At 38.9% G+C, this 17,447-nt stretch overlaps 1 protein-coding gene across 2 annotated transcripts in view; it reads right to left on the bottom strand.

The window, feature by feature from the left end:
• Positions 1 to 17,447, bottom strand: part of WWTR1 (WW domain containing transcription regulator 1) — an 82,974-nt gene that overhangs the window by 39,743 nt on the left and 25,784 nt on the right. The window lies entirely within an intron of this gene.

The raw sequence follows: 17,447 nt of genomic DNA, 5'->3' as shown, positions 1-17,447 counted from the left end.
ATAACAGATTTTGGCCCAGTATCTTTTTATTTATACAGGATAATAAAAGAAAATGTATCAGTGACAGAAATTAGGCCTTTTTAGATTCGTACAGTCTCCTGAGTATCAGAACTAACAAAGTTCAATTCAGAACAGCCTCATTTTCCTTAAAGGTCTTTCCTTAAAACTTGAACATTACAGGTGGATTTCAAACACCACAATGCAGAATGCTGTCCTAAAATTCAGGACCTTCATTATCAAAATCAATTCAAAGGCAGTTACCAGTCTACAATCACCAAATGTCAGGTGGCTCCCATTCATAACCCTGTCAGAAATGTTCAGTAATGCACACTGTGTTGAGCAGCCACATCAGATTTAGTCACAATGAGCAGCAGTAAGAGTAGCATTTAGCTCTGGACCGTTCAAAGGGCTGGATTTTTTCAAAAAAGTATGACACAGTCCAATGTTAGAGTAAGTCAAACTGAAGCCGTGATTTCACGACTGGCTGAGGACAACCCAAGTCCCTGCTGCTACCGAGAGCCAAAGTCCCACATCCCCATCCTTCCTGGGCTAACAGCAGTGATCCTGCAGTCGTGCAGTCTGCCAGATCAGGCTAAGCAAATCCTTATGGCTAATACTAATTTCTTATTCTTTTTTGTTTTGTCAATTTTGTTTTTGCTGGACTCTCATCCAACCAGCTGTATGGTTGCATGAGGAAGGGAGAGGCAATTCAGAACCATAGTGGCAGAGGAGCAGCATTTCTGACTGTAAAACCACACCCTTTTACTGCTGTTTATTTCAACCCTGGAAAAAAAAAATATCATTTCACTCGTACGTGTGAAATTTCATTGTAATGAAGACCATTTATTCAGCTCTGAAATGTGTATTTGTATGCAAGAAAGAAAAACACTATGGAGAGAACCCCTAAATATCCTTATCTGGGACTGTAGCAATCCATCTGTTCCTTGTTTTATTATTTCCAGAACTGCTAATCCCAGAAGGATTTTTTTCTTGGCATATATCACATAGCCTACAACGAGACAGAAAACAAGGCTTCAGACAAAGGCAAGTAACACAGGCTAGAAATCTTGCCTTCATTGCTACACTGTACTACATGGGTGACTTGCTTGGAAGACACTAAAATTTTTACTCCTCCCAACACCTGAGCTTTATACTGGCACTGGACAAAGATTAAGCACTTACGTTCCAGGGTCACTGAGACAACTAGGTATTACTGCATTAAACCCTGGTCTAAGTGTCCTCTGAGGCACTGACTTGTATGCTAGTTTTACCAACTTTATCAATGGAATTATATTGTTATAAATCACTTTATACACCTAACTCTGATGTAGCAGCATCTATACATAAAGACAACCTGTTAAATTACATCTGTCTAAATTAATACTTAATAAATACCACAAAACCATTTTTCTTTCATTCAGTCCTAAGAGCTATATACTGCTTCTATAAATTTCAAGTTTTCACTTCCCTTAAGAAAAAAGAATTTTTCTATACTTGCTAGTTTATGCTTTTAATTTTTGTATAATTTCCTGCAAATGATAATCACATTTTCATTTACTGAAGTTTTTCATAAAATAGCTCCAAAGTTATATAAATAATATTTTTCAATCTCTCTTGTCATTTTTACTTTCATTCCCCCCCCCCCTTAAGGCAAGTGGAGAGGAAAATAGGAGGTGGAACAATAACATGATAAAAATCTATATGAATAAAAAGTGCTGACCACATTTAAATAAACTTTCTTTAACAAGTATTACTATACTGATTGTTCAACCAGAGATGAAGCTGAAACTCAATGTCAGAACAATTCTCAAAAAGACTGTTTATGAGTGCTGTAATCTCTAATTATTAGCTTTTTTATTATAGTCTACTATTGTTATATATCTATCATTACCTCTTCCATTGCATGCCATTTCCTGTTCATCACCTACACATATTGTCCAAAGAGACAGACTGAGTTTGGGAAAGAATTAGTGAAACAGTTCTTTGCTATGAATTTTGAAGATATGTGTCTCCATTACGTATGTATGAATCCAAAGAGAAGGAGTCCCAAACTTTAAAGGTATCTTGCCTAATCTATAATATTGAAGCTTCACTACAAAGTAGAGAGAACTGCTATGTAGACATGTAACAAACTTAAGACTTGTTTTTATAAGATCCTTATTTGAGGAATATTCAAACACATGACAAAGTAGCCCCCAAATACACACTCAAATTCTCACTTTCAAGTTTTTCAGAAGCAAACTGCATTTCTTACTATTATCAATCCTACTATCAGAGCAAATAATTTCTCAACAAGGACTTCATTCGTAAGTAATCAGGGTAGGAAGAGACATTAATTTTAACTTCTATTTCTGCATCACAGAAGAGACTAATGGGATGTCTTCATAAACAAACAAGAATTGCTGAAAATAAGATTTTCAGGAATACTTATCTGGGGGCTAATACTGTTCCCCCTGAAATCAGGAGAACCTAAATATTTACAACTCATTTGAGATACACCAAGTATCTGTCAAGTACAACACAGGACGTGCTATTATCAACACTGCCCCTAAGCTGCCCAAATCACAGCATTCACACCCATGAGGTCCTACAATACACAAGCTCCGTAAGTGGTAAATTGTACCTAATGGTGGCCAACCATCAGAAAAAAATCAAAGCAAAGCTCGGATCTAAACAACTCAGTACTTTACTAGGAATTTTTGATTCTGTTCCACCTGTGGTACCTTAGGTTTTTGTCGAACACTTCCTGTTTGGGTGTCTGCTTCCCACTTTGAAATGTTGATGTTCTTCAGAATTTGTGCTACTGCTGTGTACTGCATTTTTTAACTGCTAGGCTCTAATCCCTGACTTCCACTGCAGCCTTGCCAAGACAGCTCAGTTAGTTTAAAAGAGCAAGCAGCAGCACGAAGGATACTAATTCTCCTTCTGCTTGTAATAACACTAACACCAACAACAAATGTATCTCAGTGGGTTCTATTTTCAGAACTATTCTAATTTTTTTTTTTACTAGTACTGGGAAATTCAGAACTATTCATCTAAAAAGGTCTAAGGGGAACTGAGGAGAAAGAACTAATTTGAAATATATTATACCGTAAGTGCGATCTCAACTGAAATAACACAAACTTTTGGCTAACACTGTAGTACTTGTACATGGTCCTTTATCAGGGCTCTGTCACACGGACTGACAGAGTGGATTTTGCAACTGAGCCACATCAAAGTAAAGCTGCTTCAGGGCAAGTGGGAAGCTGATGACTCATCAGAACAGCCCTCATGTTCTGACTCATTAACTGCTCCAAACAGGGCAACAGCTCACACTGGGCTGGAGCACGTCCAGTCATCTGCTTCCGGCTACACCACCATGGCTAAACATTGGGAAATCTGTTTACATCTCTGCAAGCAGAGCCAAATCATTGCCTAACTTTTTCTCTCTGTCCCTCTGTTCCTTGTAAACAAAAAAGGGACAAAAAAGGAAGTTTGTCTCAAGTAAGAGTCCATTCACAGTGCTCTGACAATGCATGATGTGGCAGATATACTTTTATACAATGGAAAGTTTTTTAAATTTAAGAAAATTACCTTGGGGGCACAACTTCCCAGTCTATTGTGTGAGCTTGCTCACACTACTGCAGTGCAATTTCTGGTAAAACTACAGCCAGAGCCAAGCCACACAGTATTTCAGTAACCATTATCATGAAGGATCTAGAAGCAGAAGAGAAATGGTGTATCAGCCTTCAGTGCCTTAGAAACTCACTTTAAAACATGCTGGTATGAAACAATCTATTAACACAAATCAGAGATGCTCCCAGTACCTACAGGAATTGCTTCTCCCCTCCTGCCCTGCCAGTGGCCCTGACCATGCTCTCAAGGAGGGCTCCCTCTCACAAGGCAAGATAGGTTTTCTCCCCTGAGTAGGAGCTAGAAATTTTGGCCCCCTCTAATCCTGATGAAAGCAACCATTAGTATCACAAGTCAGCTGCCCCTGGATTCTTGAGAGACCATGACCCACAACAAGCCACACAAGCAGCCCGCCTTCACCATGACCACCAGTTCAGCATGGCCCCAGCACAGCCTGAAGACAACTAGCAGAAATAATAAAAATTCACATTCATTTTCGTTCATGCCTTCATCTGTGTAGGGGTTGAACTCACAAGGATGCTAAGCATTCAGCCCTTTAAAACAAACAATTCAGTGGAGTTTAAAGTTATCACCTGTTCTGCAGTACACTTCATAAGGCCAGACACAATGCCACGGTCAGTTCTGCACTTTGCTCATTCCCGTCTTCTGCTTCCTCCTCAGTTCAGTTGGCATAACTGGTTTAGGCTACAGACATCAACTAAAACCAGCAAAGTGATCCAGACTAAAAACAGACCTCATCAAAATAATTATTAATATATTGGATCAATTTAGCACAGCTTAAGGGTTGGTACAAAAGTTGGAGTGATTGGTCAAGGCACGAAATCTTCACACATTTCCTCATGGACTGTTACCTTGGGCTAGATAAAATGTCACACTTTCCAGAGATAAGGCCTTCAGCAGAGACCTGCATGCAACTCCCCCCCAACAGCTAGTCTAACACCAGAGCACACTGTCCCAGGACATTCATCCCTGGAGTCCAAATGCAGTTTGCTGCCCCCCTCCTTCAGTTACACCACAGTTTTGTGGGGCTGCACTATAATCCAGATTCACAAAATTATATGGGTTAAAAACAACCCTGAATAAGGAGGTAACTGCAGGCTCAAGCAGTTGCATTTGCTTACCTTTAAAGATGCAAAGTCCTCTCACCTACTTTTCAGCAACTTTCTTTAATAAGGTGACTTATGGCAGAGATGAAAGGAACCTGTATTACTACTGTTGTCTCTTCCTTTACAAGACAAGCTGGGGGCTGTTCAGGATACTGCACCTCTTACATTTTTAGTCACTCACTCCCTGCCCAAAAGGAACTTAGAGGACTAACCTCACAACACAACAGGCAATGGCTAAATAGAAGTGTGTTTGTAATGTAACTCTTTCCTATTATTTTCTAAATTAAATTTATTTAAAACTTCAGTCTAATTCAAATATTCAACAACCACTGGTCTGGGAAAAGATTTATACAGTACATTCATACTTTAAAAAAAACAACCAAATAGTGAGTTTCAAGAGCAAATCAAGACTTCATCCTGCATACGCTGAGAAATGTGTGTTAGCATACTCATTCATTATGGTGGTACCTACTAGCATTATCTTCAGTTGCACCAAACAATAAATGTCAGTTGTTCACTGTACATATCAGCCCTGGTACATTCATGCATCTCTAAAAAAACTTGACAGCTGCCCGAGGGCAGACAGTAAACCACCGCTGAGACAGTCCCTCATTTCCTCTCCTACAGAAGGGTATTCAAATAGAGTAGCTTGCTTTCATCTTTCCCAGTACCTTTTATACAACAGTGTCTCTTACCACATCAGTCCCATCTGCAAACATTTCACTGGTTTTCTGTTATTCCAGGTTCAGTTCAAAATGACTTCTCATTTTAGAACTATTAGTGCACTTGACCCAGCCAATTTCACAGTACTTCATCATTTAATTCCCCTCCCCATGCCCTTTGCTTACCTAGCTTTGGCTTGACCTATCTCTCTCTTCAAACAACTTCTCTCTAGCAGACAAGGTGCTAGGTTTCGGGGGGGGTTTTTTTTTTGCAACTCTTTCCACAGAAAGGAACATCCTATATGGTTTTGCCTTGTGAGCACCCTCAAAATTCCTAAATATTTTCTCCTTTGCTCTACTTTTAAACTTATTTCACACTCAAGTCCCTTTCACTGGGTTTGACTTCACAACTGCACAAAATCAGCTTTAGATTGCATTTAGTGCCGATTGTTTTAAAGATCCTATCTACTACAAGGGAAACAGCCAAACAGATGTGCTGTAGATTGGAGAGGAATTAAATCCCCTTACTAAGAAGCAGAAATAAACAAACTAAAATCTCAGTTTCTTGCTAACTTACATCAGAAAGGTTAAAAAAAAGCAACGTATATCTTGTATTCTCCCTGATCAGAATGAATATCGTTTTTCTTGGACTATAAACTCTGGCTGGGTCTTCACAATCTTTGCTATATTTGAGTGAGCTGGGAAAGAGTTGATTCAGGTTATTCACAGATAACAAGTATGGAAGAGTGTGGTTTGGTTTTCACTGACTGTTAGAGACATCATGTTTCTAGCTCCAAACAGTTTTGATACAAAAGCTATTTACAAGAAATTTTCTTTCTACTCCCTGGGTTTTACCAGATGTTGAATATTTTAAAAAATGCTTCTTCCAGGCTTCATACTGTAAAAATTTTATAGCCTTTTTCCTAAATATGACATTGCTAAAGATACTGTAAAAGCTATTTTTCCACCTGCAGTTCACTTCAAGTGAAATTTATTTTAAGCTTTGCCATTTTTTCATGTCACAGTTATTCTTTGCCAGGTGGAGTTATATAGCATTAAAAAAGAAAGTGTAAAGGTACCGAAATTAACTCACTGATTTTTCATTATAATGTAGATGGAATCAACATTTGGAAAAGCCAATCTACCCATTCTTCCAGTTAAACCACTGTCGTGGTTTAGCGGCAGCTCAGCCTCACACAGTCGCTCGCTCACTCCCCCACCGGTAGATGGGGGAGAGAATCAGAAGGGTAACGCTCGTGGGTTGGGATAAGAACAGTTTAATAATTAAAAGAAACAACAGTAGAAATGCAATGTAAAGGAGAACAACGAGAGGCGCAAAGCCCCGGGGGAGGGGGGAAGGGAGGGGAGAGGGGGAACGAACCGCCGAAACAAACCGCACGCGCCGCAGCCGCCCCCGCGCTGCCACTGCCCCCCCTCAATATACTGGTCATGGTGTCACATGGTATGGAAGGAACCTGCCATTGGCCAGTCGGGGTCAGCCGCCCCCACCATGGCCCTGCCCCTCCCAGCCCCCCCCGCCACGCGGCAGAGCGCGGGAAGCTGGAAAGGTAGCCGACCCCCACAGTGAGGAGAATTAACCCCTTCTCAGCCAAAACCAGCACAACCACATAGTACTTTGAGATTTTTCAAAGGCTAAATGAACTCTACTGGAGTGTGAAGTATTTCTTGTGAACTGCTTCACTAACCTCACAGTGTCTTGTTCATCTGTAAAAGTCTAGTATCATCAACCTCTTAAAAATCTTAGCTCTATCATTCTTTTTTAAGTAACCTTTATGTTTTGCAGTCACAGGCGTGCAAAACTTAATATATGAATTGAATGGAAATTATATTTAGCTTTAGAAACAATTACCCTACATGCATGGACCCAATTCCCACAGAAACTAATGGAAGGTCCTTCATTACACTGGATCACTGACATCATGCAAGTGAATAAACATGAAAGGAAAGACCACAGAATTAATATTCTTTGTCATTAAACAGAGAATTTAAAAACCATCATTAGAATCTAAATAAATGAAATCTACTAAGTACAGTCTTAATTTAATTTAAAAAAAAGTTAGTCACAAGATTCCAATTCACTCTCCAAAAATCACATGAAGTGGCCCTCCTAAGTATGATTTTACCCCTGTAAGGTAAATGGAGAAAAATGCCCCTGAGTACTTAGCCCTGTGTAACAATTAGGATGAAAAAAATTACCATTCATATAAAAATATCCTTTTTTTCTTACAAAAACCTTTGATCTCATTTCCCTCACAAACTTCAAAATTACTTCCAGGCCTAGTGGCCGTTCCTAGGAAACTTCAGGAGGAGAAGGATGAGACCCACTGTGTCCACAAAAATAAAAATACTGTTTTGGGTAAAAAATTAGTGCACAAATATGTATTTTTAAATGCTTACCAACAGCAGTTACATTTATTAGTGTGTTTAGAAACCTCCAAAGCCACTGTTCACTAGGGGAACACCAACAGCTCCTTAAGGCTCACAGCAGCAGCAGTGCTGCTGTAATACCACCATGAATGCCTTACCTTAAGGTGGTTAGTTTGATCAAGGGTGGGGCAAGGAATCCCTGAAGGAGATGAAGAGGAAATCCTTCCTCTTCAAGGAAATTCTATAATTAAGCAATATTTCACAGCAGCTTATGGCCGCTGTTGGAACCAGTGGGAGGACAGGCTAGGGGGTGCCACAACAAACCAGCAAAATTCTTCCTCACCAGACCAGCACTGTCCCTGCCCAACATCCTACAGAGGTCACCTTATACCAACACCTGCTGGTTCTGCACACCTGGGGATGCACTTCAGTTATTGCTGTCACCTTTCTAATCCTTAAAAGGGGAAGAATTTATTGTTCATTTAAAAAAGTGAGATAATTTTAGACTGTCTCTGGTAGGAAAATTTTACATATGCTATGTGCTCCCTTGGATATTGAAAGAGAGTTTGTAAATGCTTCTCTATAAGAATCCTCTATTAAGCACCCTTCTTAATTATTAACAAAATACTAATGGTTAATTAATTCTCAACTTCAAGTCACTTCAGTTTCAAGATATTAACCTTTAGTATTCGATATATTGTAATTTATATATACATGTATTTTATGTTTCTTTGCAAATATTCTGTCTTCTCCATGGCCATTATATGCACAAAAAAGGGCAGGCTGTTGTTCAGTAACTGTATGAGAATACACTGATCTGTCTGTAGCGTGCAGTTGGATTCCTCTTCCTTTGCCACCCTTCTTTCCCCCTTCCCTCACCACAGACTGGAAAATGTCAAGAACTATGTTCTGCATCTCACCATATCATGAAAACGCCTTACAGAAACTACAGCACTGTGTCCTAACATCATGCACCCACCTGTGCATTTGCTAACTATAACTCATTAAGTAGACTGCAGCAGACTCCACATGGGAGCTACCTTCCAAACACGTAAGACAGTCACTTCTCTTAAAAACGTAAAGCTTGAAGATCATGCAACAATTTCAGTAGGATAGCCCCATTTTTATGGCTTGTCACTTGTTCACAGCTCTGTTAAATGCAAACTTAAGTGGAAATGGGACTGAGTTAAATTACGATCTGAATCACATCTTATTACAGACAACGAGCTCCACTCTGGCATGAGCCCACACAGAACATGTTTGGAAAAAAAATCTTCGTTGGCATAGAGAGTTTACATGCCACACTGTGCAAACAAAGCATCAATTTCATTAGGTTTGCAGTTGTCTTAGTCTTTTCTTTTAGCTTATGCTTACATTACACATACAAAAAAATGAATGTGAAAACTTTAATACAATGAACCAAAATAACATACTCAGTGTTGGCTTCTTTTGGTCCTCTCATGGTTGTGCATTGTGATACCACTGTTAATATATAATCACACACAATTTTTCCAGAGAGTGCCTGCTTTACTTGCTAAGTGCATTTGACTATTCATGTCAGTTACTGACAGGCAATCAAGTATTTTATCTAGCATGCAGCTTCATCCCATATTTATCACAAAATTCTCAAACTCCGCTCTAGTGACAGATGTCATAAACTGTCCTTAAAAGATACTGAGTACATCATCACAGTGCATCTTCAGATACTTCCCTTCAGTAGCACAAGGCTGTCCTCATTTTACAGATCAGCAGTACAATATGTTTAGAAGTATCCAGTAATTTCAGGGAGCACTTTGAACCACCTAGGCTCTGACCTTTCAAAATAGGTATCACTTTTGTGTTCAAACACAGCACCCAGTGACTTCAGCTATCACTGTGAGTGCCCAGCATATTTAGAAGTCACAGGGGGGGCGACAGTGTAAGCCGGGGGGTTCTTTCTCTCAAACACATACACCCTTTCATGCAGATAAAGGGAGATTTAAAAATCCATTTTCATACAGTAAGCAATAAAACAGATGAACAGAAGATGGAATAGAGCCTTTGTTTAGGCTATCTTGTGGAGACACAATAATTCACAAAAATATTTTTAGCAAATAAAGGGTAAAAATGGTATTCCTCACAGACAATATTCATTACGTCCTCTTGTAGCTTTATCACCTGTTACAACCACATTAAAAATGAATGCTATCTGCAGAACAAGTATTTCTCCATTAGCCTGACATTTTCCAACATCACATAAAGTTCATAGGTCTGGTTCTCTTCCAGGTACTCAAAGAAGAACACTACTACCTTCTTTCTCATACACACAATTGGAATGTACTTTTGTTTTTAGATGGGTCCCATCTTCCCTAAGAAGATATGTGAGAAATAATGAGTTCTTGTAAAAAAAAAAAACATAGTGATGATACTACACAAGAACCTAGACAAGATGAGTTAGACTACTGGCATATGCATGGTTGGATAAGTACAGACGCAGGGTATTTGTCTGGCACTGGCCTATGTCAGGGGCCGCGCTGCAGGCATATGGTACCGAGTGCTGGTAAACTTGACAAACAGGTAAGATTCTCCTTTCATGGGACAATACTCTGAAGCAGGGAAATCCAACAGTTGTATTCCCTGCTGTTTAGCACATTGACTAACATATTGATGCTTCTCAATGTTGCCAAGCCTCTGTTGCAGACCATGGGACACTTGGGCTGTTGCAAATGAAACAAAACCCATATTTAAAGTCTGTTCTACTTTTCTGTTGTTCTAAATCACAGTCAATACATGAGGCAGTTTAAGGTCACAATTCAATCCCAGTAGATTGCATTAAAAAACCACAAGCAGGTAGCACTTATACTTGGCTAACAGAGTGTCTCTGTGGTTTCATGGCCACAGCACTGCTGAAAGGGTGCCCTACCCAGCATGGTACAGCACATTGTCACCATTTCCTCTGTGTCAGTCTGCTGTGCTTTAAGTGGTTTAACCCCAGCTGGCAACTAAGCCCCACAGAGACACTCACTCATTCCCCCCCGTTGGGATGGGGGAGAGAATCAGAAGGGTAGAAGTGAAAAACCTCGTGGGTTGAGAGAAAGACAGTTCAATAGGTAAAGCAAAAACCATGTGCACACAAGCAAAGCAAAGCAAGAAATCCATTCACTGCTTCCCATTGGCAGGCAGGCAGCTATTCAGCCATCTCCAGGAAATGGAGATGGAGCAGGGCTCCATCACACGTAACGGTGACTTGGGGAAGACAAATGCCATCACTCCGAATATCCCCCCCTTCCTCCTTCTTCCCCCAGCTCTATATGCTGGGCATGACGACATATGGTGTGGGACATCCCTTGGGCCAGTTGGGGTCAGCTGTCCTGGCTGTGTCCCCTCCCAGCTTCTTGTGCACCCCCAGCCCCTCACTGGTGGGGTGGGGCGAGAGGCAGAAAAGGCCTTGACTCTGTGTAAGCCCTGCTCGGCAGGAACTAAAACATCCCGGTGTTATCAACACTGTTTCCAGCACAAATCCAAAACAGAGCCCCATACCAGCTGCAATGAAGAAAATGAACTCTATCCCAGCCAAAACCAGCACAGTCCCAATAGCTACAGGGTGGGACAAGGTGAAATGAATGAACACCTTGGTCAGCCTGTTGAACCTATGGAAAGAAACGTTGATTATTTCAGCTAGATTAACAGATTGATCTGACTGACCCTGCAGCCCCATGACGGCTAGTCAAAACAAAACAGAGAAAAAAGTTTGGGAATCTGAGGGCAGGGCCAGGCCACTCCTTTGAGCAGTACCCCGAAGCCAGAAAAGCTTAAACTGTGAGATGGCTGGGTTAGTTTCAGTCTATTTCATATTCAGTTGTGGTCTACTGATTTCTGACAGGGGAGGGAAGGATAGGAAAGATTAATGGAAATCTACAGCAATATTTTCATTTTATACCAAAACCAGACATCAATGAACACATGCTTTGCTAGGATTTTAGTATGAAGAACTTTTACAACTCCCCTCTCTTAAACGGAAGACATTTGCCTATTCTTAGAGCACTCTCAAAGCACTCACTGGCACTTCAGAGCAAGCTAGTGTAGCTGGTCCACGTTTACAGCTGCTGCAAAGTACTCCGGGTGGCCCCTATTGATATCCTTGAAACAACTGGTGGTAGGCAGCCAGAACAGCTGTTAAGTATTATTTTCTAGCTTCAGCATTTTAATTATCTGCTGACATTATTCACTGTTAATCAGGAAAGCAAAAGTTTGCCTTATTCAAAGCCAAAAGGTTAATAATATTTTGCAAAAGATCATGCGCACAGTATATACATCTGAAGAGAAAATACCAATTAAGGTGGAAGAGCTTGAAGTTGCATGCTATTGATTTCATCTATACTGTTCATTTCAACAGTTGGAAAGAATAAGATTTTATCTTTCATTATACCACTAAAACCACATAAACACACATAAACCCCAGTATCTCTCAATCACTTCTCCTTTGAAAGTGCAGAGCTGAATAACTAACAGTCAATAGTTCAACTATGCATTACTGTAGTAGGTTCAAGTGACTGCCCAGAGTATTTCAACCTGCAGGTTTAGCTAATAAAATTCATGGCACTTGCTTTTTCAGACACCGATAATGTTTCATGTAAATTTCATGAAGCTTTTACAAGGAGACACAATGTAATTATTAAACTGATTGAACCAGGGACTTAGTTCTCCTACTGCACGTCCCTCCTAATTTCTAATCTTGAAGCTGGAACATTATGTGAGTATTTGAATATTTATTATCCTATGCTAAGCACTAATTAAAATAACTTCTTCAGTGAAAAGAGTTGCTCTTTTCCTGAATTAGTTGCAGCATTATTTGCTACTGTGAAGAGAACTTTGTTCTGCTAAGCTTCCCTGTAAGTGACTGATTCCATTGTTGGTATACGTGGAGGACTTAAAAAACATTAAACTAGTTACACAAATGGAAACAAAACACTCTTTGAGTTCTATTGACAACTTAACCTTTAGAATTTGAATGAAATCCCAATTCTTGAGAGAAAGAAAAAAAAAGGTACTGAACAAGGCTATTATACGGAACATTCTTATGGAATTTTTTAACGTATACTATACAATATATAATGACATTAATGTATTTGTTGACGTGATGAGTACCTGTAGCACTCATATTTAAGGAGACATTAATGATTCCATTAAAACCACGTTTATTTTATTTTGGGGAAAAATATAATAATCTGAAGACAAAATATTCCTTTGTGAGAGATACGTGACATTTTCAGATTCATGAAGATTCAGAAATTGTTAAATAAGTTATGGAATGAATAATAATTAACTGTCCTCCAATTGGGCTAGAGGGCTATTATCAGGTTTTGTTGTGAACGCCTCTATTTACCAACGTAAAAGCCATGTCAAAAGTGACCGTATTTATGAACAATCAGGGTTTACATACATGAAATATAAAATGGTGCTGTCTTGTAACAAGAAAGGGAGAAGCAGCTCAATGTAATAAATATGCTTTTACTATCAAGCTGGCATTTCTAGACAAGCTGTTATTATTTTAACATATTCTGCATTCCAGTAAAAATAAACAAACAAGAAACCCCCCTTCAAGTATGCGGAACCCTCTTATAGGGAAATAATAAAATTCTTCCCCAGGCAAGAACAGATAGTAGGCCAGACAAACAACCCAGAACAAAACAGGACATAAAATCCCTATGAAACATAGGAAAATTATCCTTTAAAGTTGTATCCCAATGCACTGGCCAGCGGCAGAGAGACGTATGACACTGCAGAATTTGGTCCCAGAATTCTCTTCTGCAGTCTAGATTTTTATTTCATGTTTTGCTTTCCGAGTCTGTTAGAAAATCACCATTAATGTTTCCACAGCACTGCACATTTTGCATGTCCACGAAAAATTTTTTGGTTTTTCCTAGCACCAGTGCTTTTTGGATTAGAGAATTAATAGGGTTGAACTCATCATCATAATACCAATAAAACTCTGCTATTTGTGCTTTTTAACTAGTTGTCATGTACTGTTTTCTCTTTGTGATTTGAAGTATAACCATTAAGAGCTTCAGATCAAGCACACTTTTGTAAATTTTTGTTGCAGAAATAAATTATTTTCTACTCCGAAAGCAGGCAAATCTGCAATCCTGTCTAACCACAGATTTTGATACCATACAGGGACCAGCATTTCTTAAAAAGACAACAAAATGGTGTGACCAGAGTCTCTAGAATGTCTTTCCACAAATGCACAGCAGTTGTTCTAAGTTGCTCCTAGGACAAGCTCTCTTTTTCCAGTTCTGCTTGGTCTGAGTTTCCAAACGATAACATGAATTGGCCTGAGGAATATATTTCCCAAACAGATGATTCTCCTTCACTAGAAGGTGAGAACTCTGGCTCAAAATATACACATTTGTGCAAAGCAGTTCCTGGTACTGTGACTCTCATTCAGAGATCATTCTCACAACCTTGGCTTTCAGGTCAGTATATTTATTAAGCTCCCAAAAAAAGTCAAAATAGCTTCTGGTCCCTGAATTTAACAAGCAGCAATCTCTGTATTTTAATATGAATGCCAATGGCTACAGCACAACAGACATGCAGAGCCAAACTAGATCCTAAAAGTATATTTTTTGGTTTTCCTCGAAGCCCCAAATCCCTAATTCTTCAGACCAAGATCTACATCTTGTCAATAAGACTTTAACTAGTTTGCCAAAATTACTTTGGCAAAAGCATTTTCTCCTGTGATTTAGATACAACATAAGAAATTAAGAATATTTAGGCAATAAACTTCATTATGTCAAAGATGTAACTATTCAGGTGAATAAAATTACTTTGGATATATATTTATCGATCACAATAGTGCTATGAGGTAGCTAGAATAATTTTAAATTTCAAGCCCCTCAGATCTCTTGGTACTTTAGAAAATAAAATTTTGGTATTGAAAAATTGACAGGAGCAGCTTTGTGAATGCTAACTCTAAGTGCTGAAGTTTTATCAACTTGCCAGTGATCACACTTATTTTGCAGATTTATTTAATGAATGGAGGCACTGAAAAAAGGGCAGCTCACAGTTGCAATACAAGATTGCCTGCTGCTTGTGGAAGCAAATCTATTGATTTCACTGGGACCAATGCTTGTACAAGGAGTATGGAATTGCTTAGAGGGCTAAGGGAGAATCTGTGCTTCATGCTACTTACCTAACCACCACACTCTATTTTTAGGTACCTGCTCTCAGTGTTATATGGTGTAGAATAAGCAGCATTCTTTCAAACCTATGTATCTGAAGTTAAATAAACACTTCCAAATTTCTTTTATACTGTGTGATATGTATACATATATATTTAGTTATAATGTGTAATATGTGGTTACTTGTACTGCCCATTTTCACAAGGTTTGAGAATCCTGCCCTCCCACACATCCAGGTCTGTACTAACTAGCCTGCTAGTGAGTGGTAACTACACACAGATGACGTTCTTGCAGACAGTCATAGCCAAAGGGAGGGCAGATCCACACATACTTAAAAAAAAAAAATTAAAAAATCAACCAACTAACAAGCTTGCCCCCCTCCCCAACCCTATAAACCCCAAACTTTTAGATCTTATTCATACAGTGGAAAAAAGTTACTCTGGACAATACGGGCAGAGAAAGAGGATAACAGGATGCCTTTGATATTTCCTCCATAAAATAAATCCAATGGGAGAAAATCTGCTTCATTTAAGATAATACTGAGTCACCCGTGAACTTCAATGCATCAGGACTTCATCTTAACTTCCTCTATTTGGACCATTTTTATCGCTACTGAGAATACAATAAAAGCAGAAGACAAAGATAAACATAATTTGTAAAGACAGAAGGTAGAACGGAATGTTGCCCTCTTCGTAAGTCCTCATAAGGTGAGGAAAAGGAAAGCAATCAACCAAAATCAGCTGATGCATGCTAAGGAAAATGGAGTGCAACTCTTTCCTCTTCCTTGTACGATTAAGAAAAAATCCATTAGGACCCCTGATACTCAAAAAACACACTAACTTTCAGGATCTGAAGAAACACCTGATGGATCCTATGACAACAGTGACAAAAACCTGTCTGTCATCAACATCAACATCTTCTCTACCACTCCATATTACCCATTTAGGGGGTTCCCTCAAAACATGGGAAAATTTCAGAGGGTTCAATCTCTTACATGGCATATACACAGGAGAAAAATCCTACCACTTCTTCCAGTGAACTGACTCACAGGAAACAAGTTAAAATTGGTCCAATTTTTGATAGCGTCTGTGGGTTTACATGTTTTTATTACCCTCTTGCTTTTAATTTTGACGGTCAGCTTAGAATATTAAAAGAAAAAGTTTAATAAAGAAATGGTTCTTTTCACAGTCAGCATTGGTTATCCACTGCCTTCTCTTCACAAAACTTAACTCATGGGTTATATGCTGTGAGGTCCTCAGTACCTCACTCTACTAGACAAAATCAGGTTATTTTCAACTTTTTCAGGAGTTTCTTACAAAACTTTGACTCCCAAAATATTGGTTCCAGCTCTTCAGAAAGTTTTAGTATACAAAGGTCGGGAGGTGTCCTATTAATTTTTTTTTTCTTTATGATTTGTGGTAAAGGTGATCAGCTAGCAGATGAATTTTCATTGGACCCTATTTCTACCTTCCATATGATAAGCTGATTAGTTCCCATGGAAGAAAAGGCAGTACAAATAACCATCCTAATCGCTAGAGTTCAGAAAGTTGGCCTTTTACAATCTCAAACTACTGTGTATCCAGGAAATCCTGCCAGACAGTCACTGTTTGCAAATGGTTGGGAAATGCAATCGTTTGCCATGAAAAACAGATGAAAAGCAGGATCTGGTTAAAAGACCAAGTCTTTACCCAAACAAAACCTTTCCAGAATAAAGAAACAGTGTCTGGTAGCTGACAGTTGACCTCAGCTGAGGAAGGGTGACAGTTCTGCACTGGTGCTCTCTGTATATAACTTGAGAATTTTAAAATGAGGCCAGAATTTCAGGTAAGATTTAGTTGAACATAGGAATTGCTGTCAATTCTGACACTATAGTAATTCCAATCAAAAGTAGTCTATTTGAAAATAAACCCGTCTTTTTAAAATTTCAGTACAAATGTGGACAAGCAAGCCTTCCCTTAAGCTGAGAACAATGTATAAAAATATCGGACATTTAGCAACATAGGTGCAGCTCACTGATTTACAGCGAGGTGCACTCTTCAATTAGATGTAAAAGTGCGCACTTTTTTGAAGGTTATTGGTACAAGTATGAATAGTTGTGTACATTTCAAAGGAATCTACTGTGCTGTATTTAAAAGGAATAATGCTGTGATATTGAAGCAGCATATATTAACTACATTATTAGCAGTTTAGATGCAGGCCCTAAGCCTATTTATTTAGTAATGCAAAAGAAAGTGCCTGGTCAGGTAATGTTTAACCTACACATTAAACCTGACTAACAAATATAATTTCAGGGTGGGGGAAGAGAAGGAGGCTTGCTATTCTCAGAAAAGGTATGACTATTTTTTTAGTATTAGAATGTTGCACCAGAGCTACGAAAAATGCTGACATTGATTGGAAAAAAAAAAAACAACAACAAACCACAAACAAAACATTAAAAAGGCAGTGTCACAGAATGCTGTAAAATTTCCTAATAAACCATTTAAGATCTGGTATCTAAA

This window comes from Phalacrocorax aristotelis, chromosome 7 (genome assembly GCF_949628215.1).
Source record: "Phalacrocorax aristotelis chromosome 7, bGulAri2.1, whole genome shotgun sequence".
Classification (NCBI taxonomy): domain Eukaryota; kingdom Metazoa; phylum Chordata; class Aves; order Suliformes; family Phalacrocoracidae; genus Phalacrocorax; species Phalacrocorax aristotelis.
The sequence above is the reverse complement of the archived record's forward strand: the minus strand, read 5'-3'. Positions and strand labels throughout refer to the sequence as shown.